The sequence below is a fragment of the Streptopelia decaocto genome, assembly GCF_964273445.1.
Source record: "Streptopelia decaocto genome assembly, chromosome: 1".
In the NCBI taxonomy this organism is placed as follows: domain Eukaryota; kingdom Metazoa; phylum Chordata; class Aves; order Columbiformes; family Columbidae; genus Streptopelia; species Streptopelia decaocto.
The window spans coordinates 100,310,323-100,334,275 of record NC_138663.1 but is presented as its reverse complement, the minus strand read 5'-3'; the positions used below and the strand labels follow the sequence as shown (position 1 = coordinate 100,334,275).

General features: G+C 41.9%; 1 long non-coding RNA gene across 1 annotated transcript; it reads left to right on the top strand.

The window, feature by feature from the left end:
• The first annotated feature begins 285 nt into the window (after positions 1-285).
• Positions 286-14,982, top strand: LOC309437350. The gene is made up of 4 exons (XR_014183531.1): positions 286-359; positions 8,281-8,334; positions 9,329-9,424; positions 14,914-14,982. It is a non-coding gene; the product is annotated as an uncharacterized lncRNA (long non-coding RNA).
• Positions 14,983-23,953: the final 8,971 nt, after the last annotated feature.

Here is a 23,953-nt window from a genome sequence, read left to right as displayed (position 1 = left end):
GGGGGGGGGTTGGGGGGGGACACACGATGGTTGGGCCGGTGCGGGCGCGCGGCGGCGGCGGGAGCGCGGCGCTGAGGGGGAACCGGCCGCACCCGGGGCCCGCCGCCGCCGCCGCCACCGCTGCCGGGCGGGAGGGAGGGAAGGGTGGGTGGAAGGTGGGGGGTGGGACACCGGGTCGAGCGGCGAAGTCCGGTGGGGTGAAGAGAGACCGGGAGTGGGGGGGGGGGGGGGGGGGGGTGGTCGAACCTGCCGCGCCCTCCCCCACCTGAGTCCCGCGCACCCCCAGGCACACAGGGACACGCAACTCGAGACACAGCGGGTGTCCCCAGCGCCGCCAACGCCCCTCGGGGTGCCCTCAGGTAACTCCTGCCGCTCGCTTCCACGCGTTATTTTCAGTATTATTGTGCTTTCACGCCCCCCCAATCCGTAACAGAAACCCAGTGACAAAGCAAGCACACACACACACCCCCACGCACACGGAGGACAACCTGCACCCTCCCCCACCCCGCCGAGCAGCGCGGCGCCGTTAACCTTGTGCGAGGCCGGCAGCCAGCAGCAGAGCCGCCCCGCGCGGCTGGGGACACGCGTTGCCCACGGCCGCCCTCCCCCACGCACGTACAGCGCCCGCAGCAGCCACCCGGGCCCTGGCACACGCTGCAGCCGGCCCGCTTGGCAGCGCCTGTTACCATTACTATTATTATTATTATTTATTTAAGCTCGAGGCTGGTGGGGATGCACGGAAAGGCCCCTGCAGAGGCCACCCGACATGGAGCTGGAGGCACGTTGCCTCACGCACATGAAACACGAGGAACGCATCGTTATCATCGGTTACTATGACGTTTTGTTTCGCACAGGGTGCAATGACCCACACGGGGCCGCGCTCCGCTCCCCGGGGCGCTCCCCGGCCCGGCACAATGGGTGCCTCCCGGTCCCCGCTCCTCTCCCTGGGGCCGCCGGAGATGCATAGACCAGGCTGCGGGCAGCACCCCCCGGGGCGCTGGGGGGTTGGTGGGGCTGACGCGGCCTCCATAGCTGTGAATCAGCAGAAAACGGGCTTTATTGCCCGCCGGTGGGAATGCAGCACCCGGGGACACACACACTGCTTCTCTGCAGCCTCCGTCGTGCCCGTTGCGTTCCCCCCCTCCCCACCCCCACGGGCGGCGGTAGCAGCGCGCAGCTCCGCGCCGGGCGGATGATGCAACGCGGCCCAGGCTCCATGTGCTTTCCCCTCCCCCTCCGCGGTGTGTTTTTTTTTCCGCCTGGAGGGTCACCCGGCGGCTGATTGATTCTCCTTTCGCCCTGCTCAGTCATTCGGGGTTGGAAAGTAAATAACAAGTTGACATCATTACCGCGCTCCGCAGTGCCCCGCCGCGCCGCTACCGCGCGGCGACGAGTAGCTGCGCACGCAAAAAGAAAAATCCTCGCCGCACCGGGCCCCAGCCCCTGGGACCGCTCCTGCCCGCCGCCCCCCAGCACAGCGGGGCCCGGGGCCGGCGCCCCCCCAACCTCGGCTCGTACCTCCACAGCGCTGGAGTGGGGTTCCGGCCGGTTGCAGGGAGCCGCCGCGTTTGTTGTTGGTGGTTGCAGCCCCGCGAACCCCCCCTCTCCCCCTCCCCCGCCCAACCCCCACCTCGGCCTCATGGCTAATGTCATGCAAATAATAAGATTATCTGGATGTTGCCTGGGTGTCTGCCTCGGTGGGCTGATCCCGGTGACAGCGAGACTCGCTCGGCACCGAAAGTCGTATTTATTATTCTTGTGTTTTTTGTTTTTTGTTTTTTTCTCTAAATGACCTTTCCACTGGTTTTTTTTTTGGTCTTATTTTGACATTAAAGGGAATTTCCTGCTCATTATACATTTAGCCCAAAGCCTACGTATGCGCTGTCGCCGAGCGTACATATGGAAAAATATGATGTAATCCAAGGCAGCACAACAAAGATCATTGCTACATACATTCACGTATGTGTTGAAACGAGAACTCTCGAAACACTGGGAAATGTTATTGCGGGCTAATGTGATTCATTTTCGTATTTGGAGCCTAGAGACTGCAGCACAAGGCCATCAGCGCTTAAGCTGACATACCAACAAATGTCTCCTGTTCTAAATAAGCTCCCATTCCACTTTTTTTCAAAAATAAAACCTACATCAGGTTCTTATTACTTGACAATGTAAACAAACAGAAACCCTCTCCAGATTTATAGTGAGATGGCATTGAATTTTTACTTCTTGTGCCTTTTGCTTATTTGATTGCTTTTAAAGTGCTATGGGCTTACAAATGAAGTAAGCTCGTCAGAAAAGGGTTGCAAGTCAAGACCTGTGTAGCTTCTGAGGCTTGGTCATCCAGTAAAGAGGCTGGGACCATTCCCACTCCTGCATTCTCTCTCTGGGAGACCTTATTGCAGCCTTTCACTATTTAAAAGGGGACTATAAGAAAGGTGGGGACAGACTTTTTAACAGTGCCTGTTGCAACAAGACAGGGGGTAAGGGTTTTAAACTAAATGAGGGAAGATTCAGGCCAGACACGAGGAAGAAATTTTTTACAATGAGGGTGGTGAAACACTGGCCCAGGTTGCCCAGAGAGGTGGTAGATGCCCCGTCCCTGGAGACATTCCAGGCCAGGCTGGACGGGGTTCTGAGCAACCTGATCCAGTTGAAGATGTCCCTGCTTATTGCAGGGGGTTGGACTAGATGACCTTTGAAGGTGCCTTCCAACCCAAACTATTCTATGGTTCTATTAATTAAGCTCTTACTCCCTCTGTTAGGCCTGGTCCTGGCAGCTCAGCCTGGCCAGGCAAGCTCAGCACTGGGAGACTGGTGTTGGCGGCATTGGAGGGCTGTGTGGCCTGGAAGCACCAGGGCAGGGGGATGTCTCCAGCAGCAGCCCCAGTGAGAGGCAGCATTACAGATCTATTTTGGCCGGTGCAGCCTTCCAAGACATGGGTTTGATTTTTCACTGCTGAGGAGCAGCATGTGCTCATCCTACACTGCCTGGATGCTCTGGCTGCGTAACCTAGTTTGAACCTCCGGCTCAGAAAGCCGTGGGGTCCCAGCTGGGCACCCAGCTCATCCCAGGTTGGCCAGAGCCCAGCCACATGTGCTCTTCTGCTGAACTGGCAGGGAGACGGGGCTGGTCAAGAAAAGATGGGGTGGTGGGGAGCAGGAGGTATTGCCACAGCAGGGAAATTACACTGCAGCATCATATGGATATGATCAAATGACTTTTTCTCTCAGTTTTAACAGGGCACAATCGCTGCTCGTGAGCAAGGCAACGTGAGTCCTGCAGGAAGCAAGCCAGGGCTGCCCACGTCTCCTCGCTTTCTGAACTGGTTCCTAGGGCCCATCGGAGTTGTCTGTATGTCTGTCCATTGCTGTGTCTGAGCAGCAGCAGCGAGGGCAGGCATGGACCAGGCAGGCTAGAGCTGGCCATTGGGGAGACCAGGTTAAATATTGATGTGACGCTTGCTGAGAACTTAAAATTAAGTCTGTCAAGGGACGTGCTTTTTTCAAGCTTTCCTTGGCTAAAGGGAGAAGCACAGAACCCATGAGAAAGACTTGGGGTTTTTCAATGAAAATTAAAAAAACCCTCCAACTATAAAGTGATAGTAGAATAAAAGATAAAAGAGTGAATTGCTGCTCTGGCCCTTACAATAGTTTTGGCCTTTGTGTGACAGAAGACCCCAAAGTGATCATATATAAAAGAAATCACCAGGTTTTTAAGAGGTTTTTCTTTCAGTTTCATAACCCGTGGTGCAGCAACAGTGATCAGCAGCGGTGCTGCGGCCCTGAAGCTCCGCGCCAAGGAAGCCAGAGCTGCGGTTTCTTACCCTCATTAAAATGGAAACCCAAACCTGAAACAATCAAAGTGAAGGGCTAGCAGGGTGGCCTACTGTGGAGATAATGGGATCATAAGACAAAATATTTTGCATTTTAAAAGATGAAAGCCATTGTTATTTTTCTAGTGCTTCATCATCATATATTGTGTTGGTAACTGTTTCTAACTATGTTTTCCCCTTACACCATGTTTTTCTGTTCTCTGACTATACAGGTGAAAGTAAATTCTCCTGAATAAGCAAATCACTCAAAAATAAACGACTCTACTTTCATGTAGTTAAAAATTCTCACACACGCTCAAAAAAAGTCTGAAATACAGATTAATTATTTACTCCTGTTATGAAATGTAAAAACTGTGGAGGTGCTGATCTCATTAAGTTTTTAAGAGAATTAATATAGAAACTTTTGACATGATAGTGAAAACTGAATTGGTGTTTTAACTTGGACAGATGCCTCAGGACTATTTAGATACAGGTGCAGTTTGCAATCCTTGTGTTGCAATACATAGATATTCTATAAACTGAAATGTGACATGTTAGGCACTTAGTTCTGCAACACTCTGAAATAAGTTAAACATAAATGCTTAGCTTTCCTGTTATGAGTTGTCCTGCCAGACAATTTATGGTGGGAAAGTAAAAAGCATATTATTCTTATTATTGTTTTTGTTGTTACTGTTAGTAGTGTTATTGTTTGGGTTTTTTTTAGCACATTTCTGGTGGCAAGCTTTAATTTCTAGTTTGTGAGCATCTTTACAGTATTTGATATTTTTCAGATAAATGTTCTAATAAGAGTTATTCATGTAAGCAACTGCTCTGCAGCATCAAAAAACAGTTTCTTATTTTCCCACTTGTTAATATCAAGAGTTTCAATTTGAAAAGGAAATTCTGATTGACTAAGATATTTTCAGGAACTGAGATCATCACTGGGATTTTTTTTCTTCATGTGTTACTTCATTGATGTCTTTGGACTAGACTGAAAGCTTTTGCTTATTTCACAAAGACTTGTGCAAGCAGACCTCTTGAGTAAAACAACATCATAAAAAATCAAAAAGCAAAGCGGGAGACCTTATTTCAAAGTTTTTGGAAGGCAAGACTGCCAAAAATGTTTTGATTTTATAAAGCAAGCACAGTCTGATCCTTCTTCTAGCCTCTCTACCGTTTTTCTTATGATAGTTTGCTTCATGTGGCTTATAATACCTGCATTTTCTGGCAACATTTTTTCATCTGCCTTTTTGAGACATGAAGGTCTAGATTCCTTGGGCTCTAATAAGAATTCAGTCTAATCTAGAAGGAATCTAATAGTTTCTGATAAGAATTTTGATGTTATTACACTGTTGAAGAGGTTTCAAACCAGGATACGCTGTTTGTAGTTTCTGCCCTGTGCCATTATACAATCAATGCACATCTTCCGCTGCTCAGGGATGCTGCTTATTAGGTAAGAGTTACACTGAGTGTAGTTCTGCTTCTTTATATAAGGTGATAAGAACATAGTCAGTGATTCTTCCAAACTGCAGTTGCAAAAATCTGAATACATTAGGCCAACACTCCTATTTACTATATGAAAGATATTGTTTAGTATGTGGAACACATGTAATTGTTATTACTTAAGGTAAAATAAATGAGAAACTTTGATGTATGTAATCTATACTCCTCTGATCTATTTAGTGGGCTGACATGAAGGGCTGAGCTAGCTATATGGGTCCCTTAGGATCTTCAGATGGAACGGAGATTTTTTTTTATGTTGCTCTAATTTACTCTTGGAGACAGCTTGGCCTCCTGCCAGTCTGGGATAGAAAGAAGAGGGAGGTGATAATCTCTTTCTTTGTCTTCTCTCATCTACGCAGTGTTGCATGGTCTCAGCTGCGCTTCATTAATGCCTAGGACAGCTTATGATTTCGAGGTTTTTGGAGGAGAAAGTAGTTGTACCTAGGAGCTGGCTGCAGGGAGTGAAAAACCTGGAGTTAACGGGATCAGATCTCCTGCAGTGAAGCCAGACTTGGTCAGAGGTTGTGCTACGGATGTGAGAGATGTTAGCAATCCCCCTTAGTTGCGTGGGTATTCTGGAGGTGTACAAGTCCTGAGCGTTGTGATGGTGCTGTCAGATGTCTCCCCTTATCCTGTGAGGAAAACTTTGCACTCTGAGGCCAACAGCAGGAGCAGCCCTGCTGACACGCTTCTCAAAGTGGCTAAAGCCAGGTGGGAACTGGGAGCCTACACTCGGAGAAGACCTAATTTTCCCAAAGAGTTCTTGTTAAGACAGATTGTAGAAAGAGCCCAGTGGGGACTTTGCCAGGAAAGCCTCAAGGAGAACCCTGTCCCTCTCATAAGCAGTGCACATGCAGAAGAATAAGCAAACGAGTTTCAGGGAACAAGGCGAGTCTGTATCCAGATAAGCAAGTAGCTCTGTGCAGGTGGGTAGGATGAAACAGTGGTTGTAAGGACCAAACATCTGCATAGCACCAACACCAGCCTCCAGATGCCTCTCAGGGCTGGAGGTGTCTGTCCCCAGGCTGGTCCTGCAGACCACCTGGCAGTGCTGGAGTACCCTGGACACACTTCTGAGGTGCACCAGTTGAGTTAGTTTCACCCAAAGGGAACCCAGTTCTGCTCAGAAACTGCTCTGCTCTGCGGACCAAAGCACAGCACAGGGGGAGAGTCAGGAGAGTAATTTCAGAAATGCACCCCTGATTTAGACCAAGAGCAGTACAGATAGGTCCCTGTTTCTATTGACATTGCATTGTATAATATTTTACACTTTAAAAGGTTCCCTGTAATTCAGTGGTATTACTCAGGATTTAAAGCATGACTCACTGTTGTGAAATGTAAGACATATGGATTGCTTCCCTTGCCAAATGCAAAATTTTGGGTTCGAGAATTCTAAAATGGATTTTCTTTACGCAATCTCTATGGCTACCGATGCGCACAAGGTATACTGTATCATTTTGAGATGCAAGCTGCCATTTTTGGGAACAAGGAATAGAGGGGTGAAGAATTCTGAAGAAACTCATATACCTAATGCTAACACTGGCAAGAACTAACCTGACTGGGAGCACCTCATGTGGTGCCATGGCCAAAAGAGCTGCTGTGATTACTGAGTACACAGAGAGGGACGTGTAAAGGAGGAGAATAGAGCTTATACTATCTCTCTGCTTAGCACTGGTGATGTGACTGCTACTGAAGTAATCCCATTCAATTATCTGCACTTCAAGAAGGATGATGATAAATTGGAGGAACTACAGAGTACTGATAATGACGAAAGCATTGGAAAATAGCTTATTTTTAAAGATAGTGATCTGTTTGACTTATCACTGAAGTAACTCAACCCTCTGGAAGAACCAACATGTGGGAAAAGAGCCGGCAAAGGACTCTTCAATCTATCACACAAACAGGGAGATCTAAAGCTCGAAGTTACAAACAAAGCAACAGGTTTTTAAGGACAGAGAAAACTAACCAGTGACACAGCCCGTGTGGCTATTCTCTAACTTGGAATCTTAAATCAAGCAGGGCTACTGAGGCACCAAGAAGTCCTATGGCCCATGTTATGACATTACATGTTTGGAGCAAACTGTTGCAGTGGTGCTTTCTAGCCTTAAAATCTTAAAACACAGACCTCTGGGAAGTGGTACTTTTGAGAAGCCAAAGTGTGGTTGGCTTACTATTTACCTATTAATGCATTTAATACAAATTTCCATTAAAACTGTTGTTGATATCCTGACAACAGAGAAGTTTTACTTTGCCTTACAAATTGCACACACATTATTTCTACAGGTGTGTGCAAAGTGTCGGTCTTTCTGTTTTTAACAGGAATAGCTTTGTACAAAACAAACATTTTCCCTGAAGTTTTGGGATTTTTTTGTTTTCATATTCCAAAAGTTTCCTCTGGGACCTTATTCAAGAAACAGTAGAAAGAAAGAAAAGTATAATATACAAACCCATCGCTCTAGCAGTAAACAAGGCTATTACAAGAGTAATGAGACAGACCTGCTTTTCAGTCTTAAATTCTGTGTGGATGTAGTTGACCTCATAGAGTTTACAGCCGCTGTTCATAGGGTCCAGTGCTCTACATGGACATGACCAAAATGTGTGAGAGACAGAAGAAACTCAGTTCATTTTGTATGATTAAATCCAAACCACAGTACTAGTAAATGTTTAAAAGTATTCAAAATGCAGTAAAAATTAATATTTAAAAATTCAAACTATACTTCCTAGTTCCACGCTTTGGCCAGCTGTATTTAAAAAAACTGGGTATTTAAATAAAAAACATTCAGGTACCAAATCTGTGTTAGTCTCTGTCTTGTTCCGCTTGAACTCAACAGTGGTTTTGCCACTACTTCAATGGGACTATAATAAGGCACTTCACTTTCAATACCTTATATCTGCTGGAAAAACAGTGGATACAATAGGGTTGAATGCACCTCTAATAAGTAATCTTTTTTTCGTACTATTGCAGTTCCTAGATAACAAAGAAAGCCATTTGAAAGACTCAGCAGTGATGGAGAAACAGGTTTGATAATCAGTACGAATCTCCATTACAATCAAAATGATTCCTTAATTCCTTACTGTCTTTACTCTCAAATCAAGTATTCTTATTTCATTTGTCAGTGCTGCTAAGTGCGAAGTTCCTTCCTTCCTTCCTTCCTTCCTTCCTTCCTTCCTTCCTTCCTTCCTTCCTTCCTTCCTTCCTTCCTTCCTTCCTTCCTTCCTTCCTTCCTTCCTTCCTTCCTTCTTTCCCTCCCTCCTTCCTTCCCTCCTTCCTTCCTTCCCTCCTTCCTTCCTTCCCTCCTTCCTTCCCTCCTTCCTTCCCTCCTTCCCTCCTTCCCTCCTTCCCTCCCTCCTCCCTCTCTCCCTCCCTCTCTCCCTCCCTCTCTCCCTCCCTCTCTCCCTCCCTCTCTCCCTCCTTCTCTCCTTTCCTCCGTTTCCTCCTTTTCATTGAATCCTACAGTTCCAACGCTTCCTTTAATGATGGTATTAGAAACACAAGTGAGGAAAGATAGCAGGAATGAGGTAGTTTCTGTATGCCCCTCAGCCATCTCCCTTGAATATCTTCCTAATGTGGCTAAGTTTAATTACGCATTTTGAGACTTCCAAAATCAGACTTGACAGCCTGGGCTTCAAACTATAGCTTTCTTTGCATTGTGTCATGGTAAATCTGTGGCAACATTTTCACAAGCTGCAGTTGCTTATGATTCCTCTGTGTAATTGGCTCTGTGTAGGCTGCTGGCTTTTCTCTTTTTTTCTCGACAAAGAGGGAAATATTAAGTGAGCGTAAAACATTATATTGTTTTATATTTTCTGTACCAAGTTCTTTTGTTCTTTTGTTCTCAAGAATTTAAATGTTTCATTTAAATTAAATTAAAATTTTGTAATGAAGGCTACAAATCTGTGAGTCGACTTGAAATACTTTTGATCATTTACATAAAATTCCTCATTATAAATTTTTTTCTTCACTTACCCTTAGAATAGAATTAGCTCATCAGCCCTATTTTTTTATTTTTAAGGATGCTAACCATCTAATGCAAACTAACTTATCTAAGTTACATCTCTAACTCCATCAACCATGAAAGACTGGAGAAAACATAACTGAGATACACGAGGTAAGCCCAGAATTTTCATAAATATACCAAAAGTGGAACTGAAAGTACCCTTGGGTATATACTAATTAAGCTTACTATATTTCTTCTTTTTCTTCTCTTTTTTTTTTTTTTAAGAAAAACTTTGAATTGAAAGTAATCATTGTAGACATTATAAAAAATAAAATGCTCTTGAAAGAAAGGTTAGATGGAAAATCAACATTTTTAAAATGAGTTCTAGTGTAACACTAATTGTAGGAGTTTCGGTTTCTATATGTTAAGAAATTTAGATTGAGCCCTCTGTGATAAGAATAGAGGCAGTGTCTTTACATCCTTATTGTGGCACATTTGTACATTTATTCACTGGTTTCTCTATTAGAACTTGAAGGGGCCTGATACCGAAATTAGCCCAAGGCAAAAATACTTAAACCAGTATGCAATATACAAAGGATTTTTGCAACACAGGGATACTATCAGGTTAAAATGATATCAGCTGAAATGGTGTCTAATTTCAGCTCCAAGTGTTCACAGAATCAGCCTCACGATTAGGGTGAGACAGTCTTAATATTCAAGCAGATTGCTCCGTAACTTTCCAGATAGAGAAAATACTGGGGTTTTTTTAAGTCTTATGGACTCTGTTCTACAAATCCCAGTCCCTCCAGATGAACTTGAACTTCATTGGGAGTAGGAGCAGCTGCAAGATTTTCAGATATCACACAATTTCTGTAACATTCTACATTTGCACTCATCAATGTATATGTTTACTATTGTAAGAGTAATGAGTAGCCCAGCTAGGAAGATCTATCTGCCATGAGCCATGTGAGCGTTTGCAACTGCTGTGTGGTCACTAAATGAAATATAATTACTTTTTATCTCTTGCCTTAACCCAGTGCCAGGAGAGGCTAACCAGCTTGCCTTCCGCAAGGGTGCGCTTCCGCGGAACCTTCCCAATTGCTTGGAAAGGCAGAGTTTGCCTGAATCTTTCTGGTAGGGTATATGTTAATTTTGCTTGTTATCTTCTTTTACCAAGTTTACAAATTGCTATAAAACAGCAAAGCAAAAATCAGATTTAGCCACCAACACAAAGCCGTGAAATTACTTATCTTTCAGCATTATTATGGCTCACAACCATAAGTGTGTATTTATGTGTACGTATTTGGATACAGCAAGAAACACGCAGACACAATATGCAAACGTGCTTCATTTACAAACCCACACCTTGAACCTCACACGAGCCTTTACCCTCACAAAGAGTCCAGCTGAAATCAAGAGGACCAATGTGACAACAGCCCTTTGCTGCATCACGCCAGTTCAAAGAGAAAGGCTTTGATGTTCCAGTTGCATTGCAAGATTTCTGTTGTTTAGTGATACAGTAGGACGCTCAGTAACATCCACCCAATTATGGACACATACTCTTTACTTCTCAGTAGTAATCAGAGTCTGAAGCTTGGGATTAATCTGGTTTCAGTGTTTCTGAGCTACCCAGACCCAGGAACAGTGCAACAATAATTTTCTTATGCTTTTCCTTCATTTTGAGGGCAGAAAATAAATTTTATCTTGAGGTAGGGCAACATTTCTCCTTTTAATTTCCAAAACTATAGAAAAAAATTCACGTTGTCACCAGGATCAAATAGTGGAAAGAACCCTCCAACTTTTAAACTGGAGCAGGGGAGATTCAGGCCAGACACAAGGAAGAAATTTTTTGCAATGAGGGTGGTGAAACACTGGCCCAGGTTGCCCAGAGAGGTGGTAGATGCCCCATCCCTGGAGACATTCCAGGCCAGGCTGAATGGGGCTCTGAGCAATCTGATCTAGTTGAAGATGTCCCTGCTCATTGCAGGGGGGTTGGACTAGATGACTTTTGAAGGTCCCTTCCAAACCAAACCAAACCATCCTATGCTTCCATGAACTCAGTAGATGTGCTGGAGTAAGACAGGGGAAGTTTCCTGAAGGCCTGGGTCACTGGCCATACCCATGCCCTGCTCTATTGGTCAGTGTAAGGTCCTGTGCAAGCACTCGTGAACAACAATTGCAGGCCTGAGTTCATGCAACAATGCAACATCCCTCTTGGATGAAACATGACCCTTCTTATTGCTCAAAGGTAGGCAGAAGCAAAGAGAAACACAGGGCTTGCATATGCTAGAAAGGTTATAGGTTTATTTAAAAATGGAACTTCCAGAAATCATTGCAGCTGTATGCCTTCCTTTCAACAAGACAGCAAAATAAACTGTATTTTGTGAGGAACAAGAATCTATGGTGGTTTGAAAAATATACTAAAAAGTCACATTCCTATGGCTGTAATTAAAGCAATGTTTTGTTTTGTTTTGTTTTAATGTGGATTAATATGAAGTGGCTGCTCAGAGGCAGCAAAGAGAACAGGTACCTCAGTGGAGTCCCAGATCCTGTTCTCCAGCTACTGGAAAATACCCCCACCCTTTTCTTCTGCATCAGAAATGTTTCAACACACAGGGAGGATGTCCAGAAGAAGTGCAATGCAGCAGAGCTCCATTAAAGCCAATGGAGTTCTTCCCATTTACAGCAGCTAAGGGGTCATCCCTAATTTCTTTCTGCTGAAGAATGTGCAAAGCAGATTTCAGATATTTATTATGAAGCGGTGGACAGGTTGCAGGTCTGATATACTGTCTAGAGATGGTCCCAGAGTAGGAAAGAATGACCAAGAGAGAAAGGGCATCTTCTAGGTGATAATTTTCTTTTTTCCCTCTCTGAACTGAATTTCGCACTTTTTTTGTGGTGAATGTAAGCATCTCATTGACATGATTTTATTATTCCTAAAATGGGTTACTAATACTTGAGAAATGCTGTCAACAAAAAATGGAGTCAAGTAAAATGTTTATAATTATCTCTAAAATTAGTACCCCTTTAAAGAGTGTATTTACATGAGCCATCAGCAGATCAGTTAAGTACTTTCAGTACATTTTACTTGTAGTTGGCAGAACAATTTCCTTGCCAAAGTACACCAATGAGTGGGAGAGATTGCTGCTAACAAAGTAAATTAGAAAGAAATGTTTTGGGAATTTTTTTTCCCCTATACTTTGTGTAGGATTTGGAAAGAAAAAAAATCTTCAGTTCCAGGTTCGAAAAGACCTCACTTTTCTCACACTAGCTGCCTTTTTGTTTTAAACCACAAGCCTCTACAGCTGTGAAAATGCATGAGCTTGAAAAGGAAAACAATATAAAGTCCACTGAGTTCCAAAATCTCAGTATAGACATTCCTCCAGTTTCTGAAAGTTTAAGGGTGGAGTTTTGGCTCATAGGCATAATTACCATAGACATAACAATACACTTTTAATCTTAAAGTTGGTTTGGTTTTTGTTTGTGTTTTTTTAATTAACGAAAGCTGGCACATTAGAGAATGTATGAGATTTCATTCCACCAAAAAAAAGCAATAAGCAAAGAAAATATATTAATAAATGCACTTACCAAAGTAAAACTAGAGTTACATGAGCATACATCATAAGAAAAGTACACTTTTTTATTTCCTCAAATGGTGGACAAAGCCACTATTAAAGTAAAATGTGACATGTGAGCAAACTTTGTTAATGAGCTAGTTAAAAGTATTTTCATTTGTACTTACATTTTTGTTTACATTTACATTTTAGATTTTTTTTTTCCCTTTCTATTTAAGAATCTGTAAGCTCAGTAGGGCCAAACCTTATGATTTCCTTTGTGAAAAGGAGATAGAGTTGCTGAATAATTTATATTGTATTCATAAGATAATTCGTAAGTGCTGGTGCTTCTCACCCCCCAAATCTGAATGCTTTCGATATTAATAACGCATTCATCCTCCTGATCCCCTGTGAAATAAGGTGAAGGTGTTATCTTACTGAAAAAGTGGCAAATGCATAAAGCAATAGATTTTTTGACTGTAGTTGCAACAATACAATTCTGGTCAGGATATTTTGATGGCAAATCATTGAGTTTAACGCAGAGTACACGTGATGTGAATCTGTAGGCTGTTACTGTGGATGCAGTTGGCACAAGCAACCATTTGGGAACAAGTCACAGAAGTATATGGAGTGTTTTGAAAAGATGGACCCAATTTCAAAGGAGTATATTTCACGTTTTTTATTTCTTCTCACGTTTTCCTCTGAAGTGCATGGTCACCTTGTGCTCTTCCCCTTACATAAACCATTTGAAACTCCATGCACCACTCTTGAGTGGTAAGAGTTTCATTCATGGGCTGTCCGTGGCTGCAGAGATAGGGTGATTTCAAATTGGGTCCATCTTTTTGAAACCCCCTGTAGACTAGGCTCACTCATGCGGACAAGATATTTCACCCCGCAGCAAAGACAATTTGGATTTTAGTGGCACTTGCTGTCTACCTGCACGTGGAATGGGTGAAGAACTTGAGCTGGTGTAGGATGAAGTGGGTGGGACAGGGGTGATGGTCAATAACGCCAGCGGGCAGGGCTGCTGTTTGGGGGACCTGGGCAGGCTGCAGCAATGTTAAGTTCAAGGGAGGCAAAAGCAAAGCCCTGTCCTAGGGCTGGAGGAAGCTCCTGCAGCAACAGCCAGAGGAGCAGGAGAAAGTTGATGGTGGATGGGAACCTGTTTGGCAGGGGCACCCCGGGGGCTGGCACCCGCTTTGCTCAAGGGGAGGACAGGGACATGATGTTAGTCCAGCCTGGAGAAGGGGAGACCCTGTAGCTCCCTGCAAATAAAACAATGTCCCAACTTTGAATTTGCCCCAATGTTGGGCAGGGGCTGGGACAGATGACCCCCTTTCCACCCAAATTTGTGTGAGTTTGTGATTCCAAGTTCACAGGCTAACTCTGGTGGGGCAGGGGACTGGGGTGAAAGCAGCACCTCTGTTACAACAGGATATCCTCAGGAGCCTAATTTCTGACACTCTTATGCGATGGCAAAGTGTTTGTTTTACTTTGCCCTAAGAGTCTGGTGAAATGCAAAACCATCCTACACATGCCATAGGGGAAGGCAGGAGTTCAACACTTCCAACAACAATAAAAAAGGAGAATGTTTGTTTAGAAATCTGAGCATGATTTTAATGGCCTAATATTAATCAGCCAGGTTTGAAAATGATGGTCAAATTATACATAGAGCTGAGAGGCACTGCCTACAAAAATATGATTGTATTTGCATTATAAATTTTATATAAATAGAGGGGAAAAAAAAGCCCTGAAATTTTTCAGACTTGAATTCCAGCCACTCTGTTAATGTGAAACCTGTTCTTTCCCTTGTTATTTTCCATTCCTGTGCCTGTGAAACCTGGGCTGGGACCAGCCACCTCTCTCTCCCACTCCTGGCTGCTCCCTCTCCAGCCTTTACAGCCCTGGAACTGCTAACTTGCTTTGTGTAAGAAAGATTAAGAAAAGGTTCAATGTTTCTAATTGCAATCTGCCCCTTTCCATGCTAAAATCTAGTGTGGGATCATTAACAGGTGGGTTCTTGTGGAGGTATTTGGGTCTAGCATGGCTGCAGCTGCCTGGACTAATACATTATTTGGTTAAACTTTGTAAGCATCTCTTTTCCAGCCTGTGCTTGCCTGTGTGCAAACTGCAACGAGTCAGATTGCCTGGTATTTTGGAGACAGCTACCTGGACTGGCAGTAAGACCCAGATTTTGCTCTGTAATTGCTGTTCTGTACAACCCTTTACACTAGCTGAATTTGTAGCCTCCTCTTTACTTTATCAGCTTCTAAAGAAACAAAGGTGGAAAAGATATGTTTTTCTTCTGGAACTTTTCACTGATTTTTAGACGATATCTCTTAAATAAAATTTATCAGGCATGGTGTGAGTTGTGTTGCCTACTTATACCTTCCTACCCCTCCCCCACCTTGCTTTTTCCTTCTTGTCTCTTTCTGGTACTGCTAATATACTATTTTCTGCTCTGGTGTTCTTCCCAAGGTGCCTTGATGTTTGCATATTTATTCCTTAGATTGTACCAGCATGTCTCCATTAAAAATAAAGTGCCATGTCGTATTGTTCCTGATACCCCTTAGAGTTTCCTTAGCTTATGTCATAGCTGTAAGAGTCAGTGGTGCTGCCATAGGTGTCCCAGACACCAGGTGCCGGGTGTCTCTGGGAGAACCCCTCAGGGTGCCCTGGCGCTGGGCATGCAGGGGTTCAGCTGTGGCCAGCAGCTGGGTCTGGGCTTCTCACTTCTTGGTGACACGTTTGACTGCTGAGACCAGCGGATGTTACCGCTTTGACCTCCGTAAGAGCCAGTCTGGATCTGCAGAGGCTTTGGTGAAAATGTAATTCAGCCCACAGGACGGTTTTCTTACTACTGGGAGGTTTCTCACTCCAACAGGTTGTGAAACAAATGGCCTGGATTGTAAATTTATTTGCCATCCCTAAGTAAGAATATTTTGACATAAAAATCCTGACTTGGGTAAGAGGGAAATGTGCTATACAGTGGGTCATAATAAAACCATAGCATCTTTTACCTCAATTTTGCATCCATTCAAACACTCTTAAGGGTACAGTTACAGACTGGATCAATCCTTGCTCTTCCAGACACAATCATCACCCTTTCCTGCCTTAATTTGCTTATGGTGGGGGCATCAGATCCAGTTTTCCTACATACTCAAACATATGGATTCAAGATGTGGGCTGCTCTTGGAGAAGGAGATTGTATTTTTTACTTTCCCTGAAACTGAACAAGCAATTGTCACAATCCAACCTATTGTACTGAAATGAAGAAAAAAAACCCCAAAAACGGTTATAAAGTGGGAGACTGTGTACGGGTGGCAAAGCCGGGTGCTAGGTAAATGTTGTGCAGAGTAAGAATATGCTCATTAAATAGGCAACAGAGAATTAGAGGAAACCATTTTAGTTTACATTCAAGTATATTATGGGACTGTTTATAGGGCCCAAAAGAACTTTCCGAGCATTAACACATGCAGTATGAGACGCAGAGGTGGTAGAATCTATATAAAGGTGAACAGACGTGTAAAACCAGAATAACTTGTTATCATTTACATTGTTGCCGCCTCGAGGCTATGGCAACTATTTCACCCACCTTTTAGAAATTCATTCAGCATTTTTTTCTGTGGGGTGGATTTAAAAACAGCATTTTTTTAAGGTCAGGGAACAATGTCAATAATAAATCAAGCCAATCTCATGCTATTCTTTCAGAATAATGAAGGACACATGTGAGAGTCTCTATGGAAGAAGGTATTGTTACTGATAATGGATTGTGAAAGGAGGGGAGGCTTGTGTTTATGTTCTTTTTCCTTCTCTTTAATTATAAAAGATCAGATTATGTATATATCTCTGGATCTATATATTTGTGTTGTGGTAGAAATTAACGTTTTATCATCCTTTCCTAGGTGACTCCTCAGAGGCTCCAGATTTCTGGACAAAGGAGAAGAGGAGAAAATTATGACAGCAGAAAAATCTATGCAAATAAATCCTAAGTACTGAGAGGGAAGGTGAGTTTTATTCACACTGTTTGGTTTTGATTTTAACTCAAGTACCGAAAAACACTCAAGAGAAAAATTATCTCTGTCTTTCTTCGGGGCAGAAAAAGTTCAAAGCGAACATGTGAGGTCTCTGATGACTCCTCAAGTAAAGTTATGAGAGAATTAGCCTTCCCGGTAGCTTAAAGGTGAAGAAAAAACCAAGAAGAAAATCCCTTCCTCGTACACATTTTATCATGCATTTAACCTTCTTCATAAATTATTGAGAAATGTGCCAATTAATAGTTTATCTTTTAAAGCATTCTTATCTAGATTTTTTTAGCAAATAGAGAATTGGATGGGCATTCATCCATCTTTTTATTACTTTTTTCCCACATTAGGCAGTGCTATACATTTCCACAAGTCATAACAAATGGTCCCGTTTGCTGTGGGATTTGCTCCCAGCTGGGACACAGACTGTGGTATGTCTTTACTACCAAAACGATGTCTGTGTTAAAGCTGGGGAATCAGCATGTGTTACTATCCTGTTCTAAAATCCCAGTAGCACCAACTACAGTTTTTACTGCACTGTACCTCAGCGAGGCCAGCACAGAACTTTATAACAAGAGGTGACCTTACCTAAGTATCTTAGAATAAAACCAAGAAAGGTTTGTTTCCTTGAGGGTTTTATGGGGGGTGGGGGGAAGAAAAAAGAAAAAAAAATCTCCTTTATTTATAACAACAAGAAAATAACCCTCTTTTGCGAGGAGTGGTAGGATCTAAGGTAGCTCGGAAAAAGGGGGGGGGGGAAATCAGATGTGTCTGTTGACTCTTCCTATACAACACTGTATCTTGACTCCCACAATGTACCCACTGAATGGAATCTGTAATTGTAAAATAAGGCCAGCTTTTCAACAAGTGTGCATTGCTATGAATTCCCTGCAGTCCGTGGAGCTATGGTACCTACAGTAGTTGAAACCTTGACCTTTTAAACTTTAGCCTTTGTCTGTCTGTATCACTACTTTTCCCTTATTAGCTGTCTATGGAAACATAATAAAATGATTTTTTAATAGCATTTAATTAATGCTTACACTGGCATCCCCCAAGAACGCTTGAACACTCGAGGTTTATTCACATATAGGATTTATTCAACATTTATGGTTTATTATCATTAAACCTTAATGGCTACTAGAACTGAGTCTATACGTGAGGGGACATGTCTATGAAATTAAAATGGCAAACCATGTTGCTGGCAGTGTTCCTTGTGCCACAGAAAGGGTTCTGTTTCCAGTATATTTAAACCAGCTCTCCAAACCTAGATGTATGGGTAAAAGGCACACATTTTTCTTGAACAACTGCATCTACATTGGGTTTTGCTAGCCGTATCAGTTGAAAGTGAACTAACAAAATGTTTCGCAGATCAGCCTCTTGCTTCAATCTTAAAGTTTCCAGAAAACTTTGAAACTTGAATAAAAAAGAAGAGAAATGATATATTAGTGCTATCTGAGTTTGATTGCTGTCATGTAAGTTAAAAGAAATTACACCTACTCTAGGTGGAATGGTGATTCAGATCATTCACCTTTCAGTTGAAGAACCTCTAAAAGGAAATTTGGTTCTGTTTCTAAGTGGATGTGTGTGGGAGACTGACATTAACACCTTGCACTGAAGAAACTATTCTCTAGGTCCCTTTTCACAGCTGACTAAACAACAGTGCTGGTTTAACAAAGAACCACAGGCGGCAGGACTGATTATAGCCCACGCTGAATGAGGAGCTTGATTCAACAAAGTAAACGAAGGTCAGATTAATCACAGGTCATATTTCCCCTACCCACCCAAGCCCTCACTTTACATTATACATGTAATTGTGCTACATTTCTAGAACATCAGCCCAAAGCCTGGATTCTCCACCAGCCTCATTAGCCCTTGGAACAGACTCTGCTGACTTTGTGGTCCATACCCATTGCCACTTCTACTGCATGAGCGGTCAGTATAAAAATACATTAAAAGAACAAGAGAAAAGCACAATTGTAAAGGTGTCAGTATTTCCTTAGCTACATTGCTGAGCCATATCAACCACAACATGAAAGATTCTTTTATTTAACAGGTCAGGTGTGTACTTTAAAAGCTCGCTTGACAGTTACCTTTGATAGGTGTTCTTCTCATAGCTTAGGTCACCTAATTTGGGCTCCAAGTCAGAAATAAAGGCTAGCATAAATCTCCAATTTCCCTGCTCCAATGTTGCTTTAAATAAATCAGATAACCCTATCGGTTCCGCTACTTTGTTTCCCAGTTACTCTAGGAGGTTTGACTGCGTTTAGGGAGGGAAGAACTTTGGGAAAAGCTCTTGACATTCAAGACTTCAAGCCAAATATTTTTATTAAGATCTTTCTTGCACTGTGAATATTAAATATTTATAGCTGTACTGGGCCAAGAAGAAGGCAGTGCTCAGGTGCTTCAACTGGGTTGTTTCTATAAAGTTGGCAGACAATCTAACTATTTTAATGGCAGCATAACTCCATTCACTTAACATGATATGGAAAACATATTACGAGTGGCCATTAAAAGTCTATTTCTCCATTTCCCAAATCTGCTTGACAACTCTTGGAAATCACAGTAATACACCTGAAAACAGCTAAGAGGTGTGTGCCTGCGTGCCACAAAGAGGGACCAGAGGGATCAATGCTATCCGCTGTGACTTCCAGCAGTCAAACTGCCTTTGATATCTTTGTCTGACTGTTCAGGGTAGATACATCTGTATGTTTTCTTGGCATGTATTTTGTGTACGTTGCCTGTTTAAATCAGAAATAGAAATTAAACTTCAGTCTAAAAACTGTAGGGCAAGTTTGAGGAAAAAGGCTGGAAGCCTCTAACATGACCATTATAAAGTCTTTTAAAGTATTTACTTAAGTTCCTTTGGTTTGGCTTAAAATCATCAGATTAAATGTATCAAAAAGAGTCCAGGGATGACCAAAATGAAGATTTATTTTTTATGAAAAAATAATATAAACCTCAGGTTTTCCCGTGTGAATTTTGGAGCTGGTCATATACTTGCTTAGGAGTAGAGGAAGGGAAGAGAAAGAGGCCAGTGAAAATGAAACATGAGCAGAAGGTTGAGCATGTTCAGCTTTCAAATCAGGATGGTTTAAGGTTCATGAAGAGACAGGAGTCAGGTTTGTAGCCAGGATATGAATGACAAAAAAATAAGACAAAGTGCAGAACATAATAGCTCTTTCCAAAAATCAGCAGACAAAAAAAAAAAAACAGGGAAGATAAGTAGGATGTGTCACAGGTAAAAGTAATAATTACAAGAAGGCTGGGAGACTATTATTTGGCAGAATTTTCTAGGGCAATTTTGATTTGCAGACATCCTTTCAGTGGCTGTAGGCATTTCCTGGTTTGGCTGAAGTTTACTCGGATGTGTAATGGAAAGAGGAAAAGATACTCGATGCAGTCTTCTGAAAAGTGTGAATATAAGTATGCATAAACCATGGGCTGCTTTTAAAGTCCAATAGAAAATGCATAAATTCAGGAAATTGTATAAATTAGCATTACTCTATTTGATGGTAATGTAGCCATTTACCTTAGGTGAGTATTTGGCTCTTTTTTTGCTCATGTTGTGCCAAGACTTATTTTATTAATAAACTTCTAGCTATTTATTGAACTCCATCTGTCAGGGTTTAAGAACTTCCTCAGAGATGCTGAAAGTCCTGAGTTCACACTGGAAACAATGTACCTCGGAGGCTTTCAGAATAGTCCAGGGCATGTTTTGCACTGTTGAAGACCAGACCCTTAGTGTTCATCTTAAATGAAGTTGATGTCTTGCATTTTGTTTGATAGGTTCACATGTAATGACCTTGATGTGTTAAAGCACAATATTACTGATGAGATATATTATGAAGAGCTCAGAGTACTAGAAATCAGAAGTGTAACAAAACAACTTTGGGTTAACATAGTCACTTTGGACAAGGACTACTTCGTCTGTTTTTATTTGATTAACACCTAGCATGCTTAGGCCTGGCTCTGAGGCTGCAGCATTTGTCAGTTTTCACCACTCAAATAATATAATTCAACAAGTGTGTGCATGACACTTCTAGCCATATCTTAAACTTAGAGCAAAAAAGTAAATCCTAGTAAATTAATGGAACTAGCTATGTGTTTTTGAATAGAGCAATCGAGGAAGAAGGTATTGACAGCCCTGTGAACTCACCAATTCTCAGGCTGGTCCATATAGAGAATGTACATACTGGGACACAAAGGGATGAATATGGGAAACTCTTGATTCGCTGTTGAGCCAGGACACTCCTCCTGGACCTCCCTCGCACTGGGTGAAGGAGGAAGCTGGAATGAAGTGATATCAAACCCCATCAGTCCCCACCTACACAGCATTTATAGGAAAGCTTATTTCCCAGAAAATAGGGTTTTATCTGAGATTTCAATACTAACTTAGAACTGCATCACTATTTCATTTAAAAACTTGTACTATGTGGAATTAACATGGAGCGGATTGAAACCTGGGACAATTATAGATACAAAATGGAATTATTATTAGGAACATGTAAAAAAAGCTGCGCTTTTTTAGTGGGCTCGCTAGAGAGTGGCTCCATCTGATGAAAAATCATTTTAGATGCTGACATCTCATCTGTGCTAATCGTGTGCAGATGACAGAAAAACTGGCAGAGTGGTAAATAAGGAAAAAAAGTCGCCTGTGCTGTGCAAGCTGAATGACTTATTTTGCTTGTCATGATGGGCATGATGTAAAACTAAATAGAAAATAATACAAATGGAACCAAATTTCAAGTTCTGGTTTTAGGATGCACAGCTGTCTCAGCAAGCAGTCACACAGGGTGTTATTTAGTAATCTGTGGTGATCGCCTCGAGGCGAATGCTCAGAGGAACTCCATGCACTAGAACGCAAATGTCCCACAGGCCTCTGCATATATCTTCATCTCGGAGGTACAAAACAGGGCACCAAGCAGAGAAGTGGCTGTGCCCATACATGTAACATTGAGTGTAAAATGTTGTGTCTAAGCGAATAGTTGCGTTTCAGGAGGAAATTGGAAATCTGAGAAAAATATAAAAATACAATAAAATGAGGCAAAAACTACAAAGCAAGTCTCTTTATATGCAAGGAATTAAACTTACAAGTTTAGAAGATCACTATGGATATACATTTCAACACTGAACAGCTGTTTGGTGGTGTAAGCTTTTTGACCTTTCCATAAAGGCATAATAAAATCTAATCACTGGGAAGTGGAGTTTGAGAAATGGAACTTCAGAATAAGATGCAATTAAGATGATTAACTCCTGGTATCACCTTTCTACTGGATGCTCCATTCTGCCATCATGGTTTTGCGCCTCAGGAAATTATAAGACATTTATGTCCAGTCACAATATCAAATTTGACTCTAATTTATGGAAGAAAATCTGCATTTTCTGATTAAACAAAGATGAAGAAGCCAACCAAACTAGCTAAGAACTACCTCAGCATCAGTCTTTATCTACTGGTGGATTTTATGTTAATGATCATGATAAGCAGTTAATGCAAAGGATCACACAATTGCAAGAATTAAAGCATTACTCTTTAAATCATAAAACCCTCTGAAAGTAAACATAAAGGGAGCCTACAATAATATTCTATTACAAATCCATTACTCATCCAAACTAAAATACTCATTTAATAAACAGAAATATCTAACCACATTAACTGTTTGGATGTATTTTGGCTTTCTCTGTGTTAGAGCATATTTCACAGATCAAATGAATCCATCAACTGTTTACTTTAGAATGCCAGGCTTATTATGTCCACCATTTTTTTTTTTTTTTTTACCAGCATTTAAAATCTGCTTGTCTTTTACGTTTTAAGGAAACAGAGTTTCATAAACACCCTTTCCCCATTGTTAGGAGCCTTTGTTCTGTGCTGCTGAAATAGACCTTGGCTTTAGATGGGTCAAAATTTCTAAAAAAAAAAAACCCTCCCTAGAAATATTCTAAGGATGGATCAGCCTTTGTAATACAACTTTTGTGGAGGTGTATAAGAATTTCTTCATAAGGTATGACCCGGCTAGTAGACCATTTACCCTTTTACCAGAGCAATCATTACAAAAAAGATTGAGCTGACAGGGTAGATACTGGTTAATATGTTGTTAACATGTATGTCCCAGCATTCAGCTTATTTTTTGGCATCTGCATGCATCTAAATCAAAGGTATGAAGCCAATGTGGTACCAATGTGGTATTTCGTTCACTGCTGGGAGCTAAGCTGCCAAAGAAGTAGATTTAGCAATACTAACACAGAGAACAGACTGTACTGGTGAGTCACCTCCCCCTTTGTCAGCCGGCTCCCCTGCATCCCTACTGTATCTGCTCCTGATGGGAGATGTAAGATCCACATAGACCTAAAATTCCTGGGTTTGAAATTAACACCTCCATTGAGCACCTTCAGTGAGAGCTGGACAAGTTGGTTGACTCTTCCTCTAGCAAAATACTACTTTAAAATATCTGAGTATTGACCTGACTTCTAAAATGAAAATTACTTGAGTGAGCAACATGATATCTTTTGTATAATTGTGCATGGGTACAAAAAAGAGAAAATATTTTTTTTTTTCAAATAAAAGTACTCCTGTGTGACTGCTGTGTGTACCACAATTGTGGTTGATAGTCTGTTTTTGTGAATTATAAAATATGACATAGTAAAATACATAAAAATCTATCCTTGAAAGCTATAAATCATTAGGTTAATTTAGCTTGGTAAGGAGGGTTAAAGAGAAACTAAATACCTGTGTGTGTGTGTGTGTGCATGTGTGTGTGTATGTGATTGTAGGGGACTTGTGTGTATAACATTTCTGACACAGAGGTATCTATCTAACAAACCACAATCAGAGAAATCTCTGCCCTAAATAGGACTGTGACCATAAGATAAGGCGTGTAAAAAGCTATCTGGCTATCTGGTACCATCAGGCCAGAAACATGACATTCTTACGGTGAATTGCTGCAGCAAACACATTCTTAGCAAAACGCAGTCTTGGAAAGTTAGAGCCAGAAGAAGTTAGAATAAAAATAAGAGGCACAGTTTGTGCAGGAAGGTTAATTAACCACTGAAACTACTTAATAAAGTGTAGTTGAGTCTTCAGAACTTGAAATTTCTAATTAGGGTGTACAGGGCTCGCTACAATA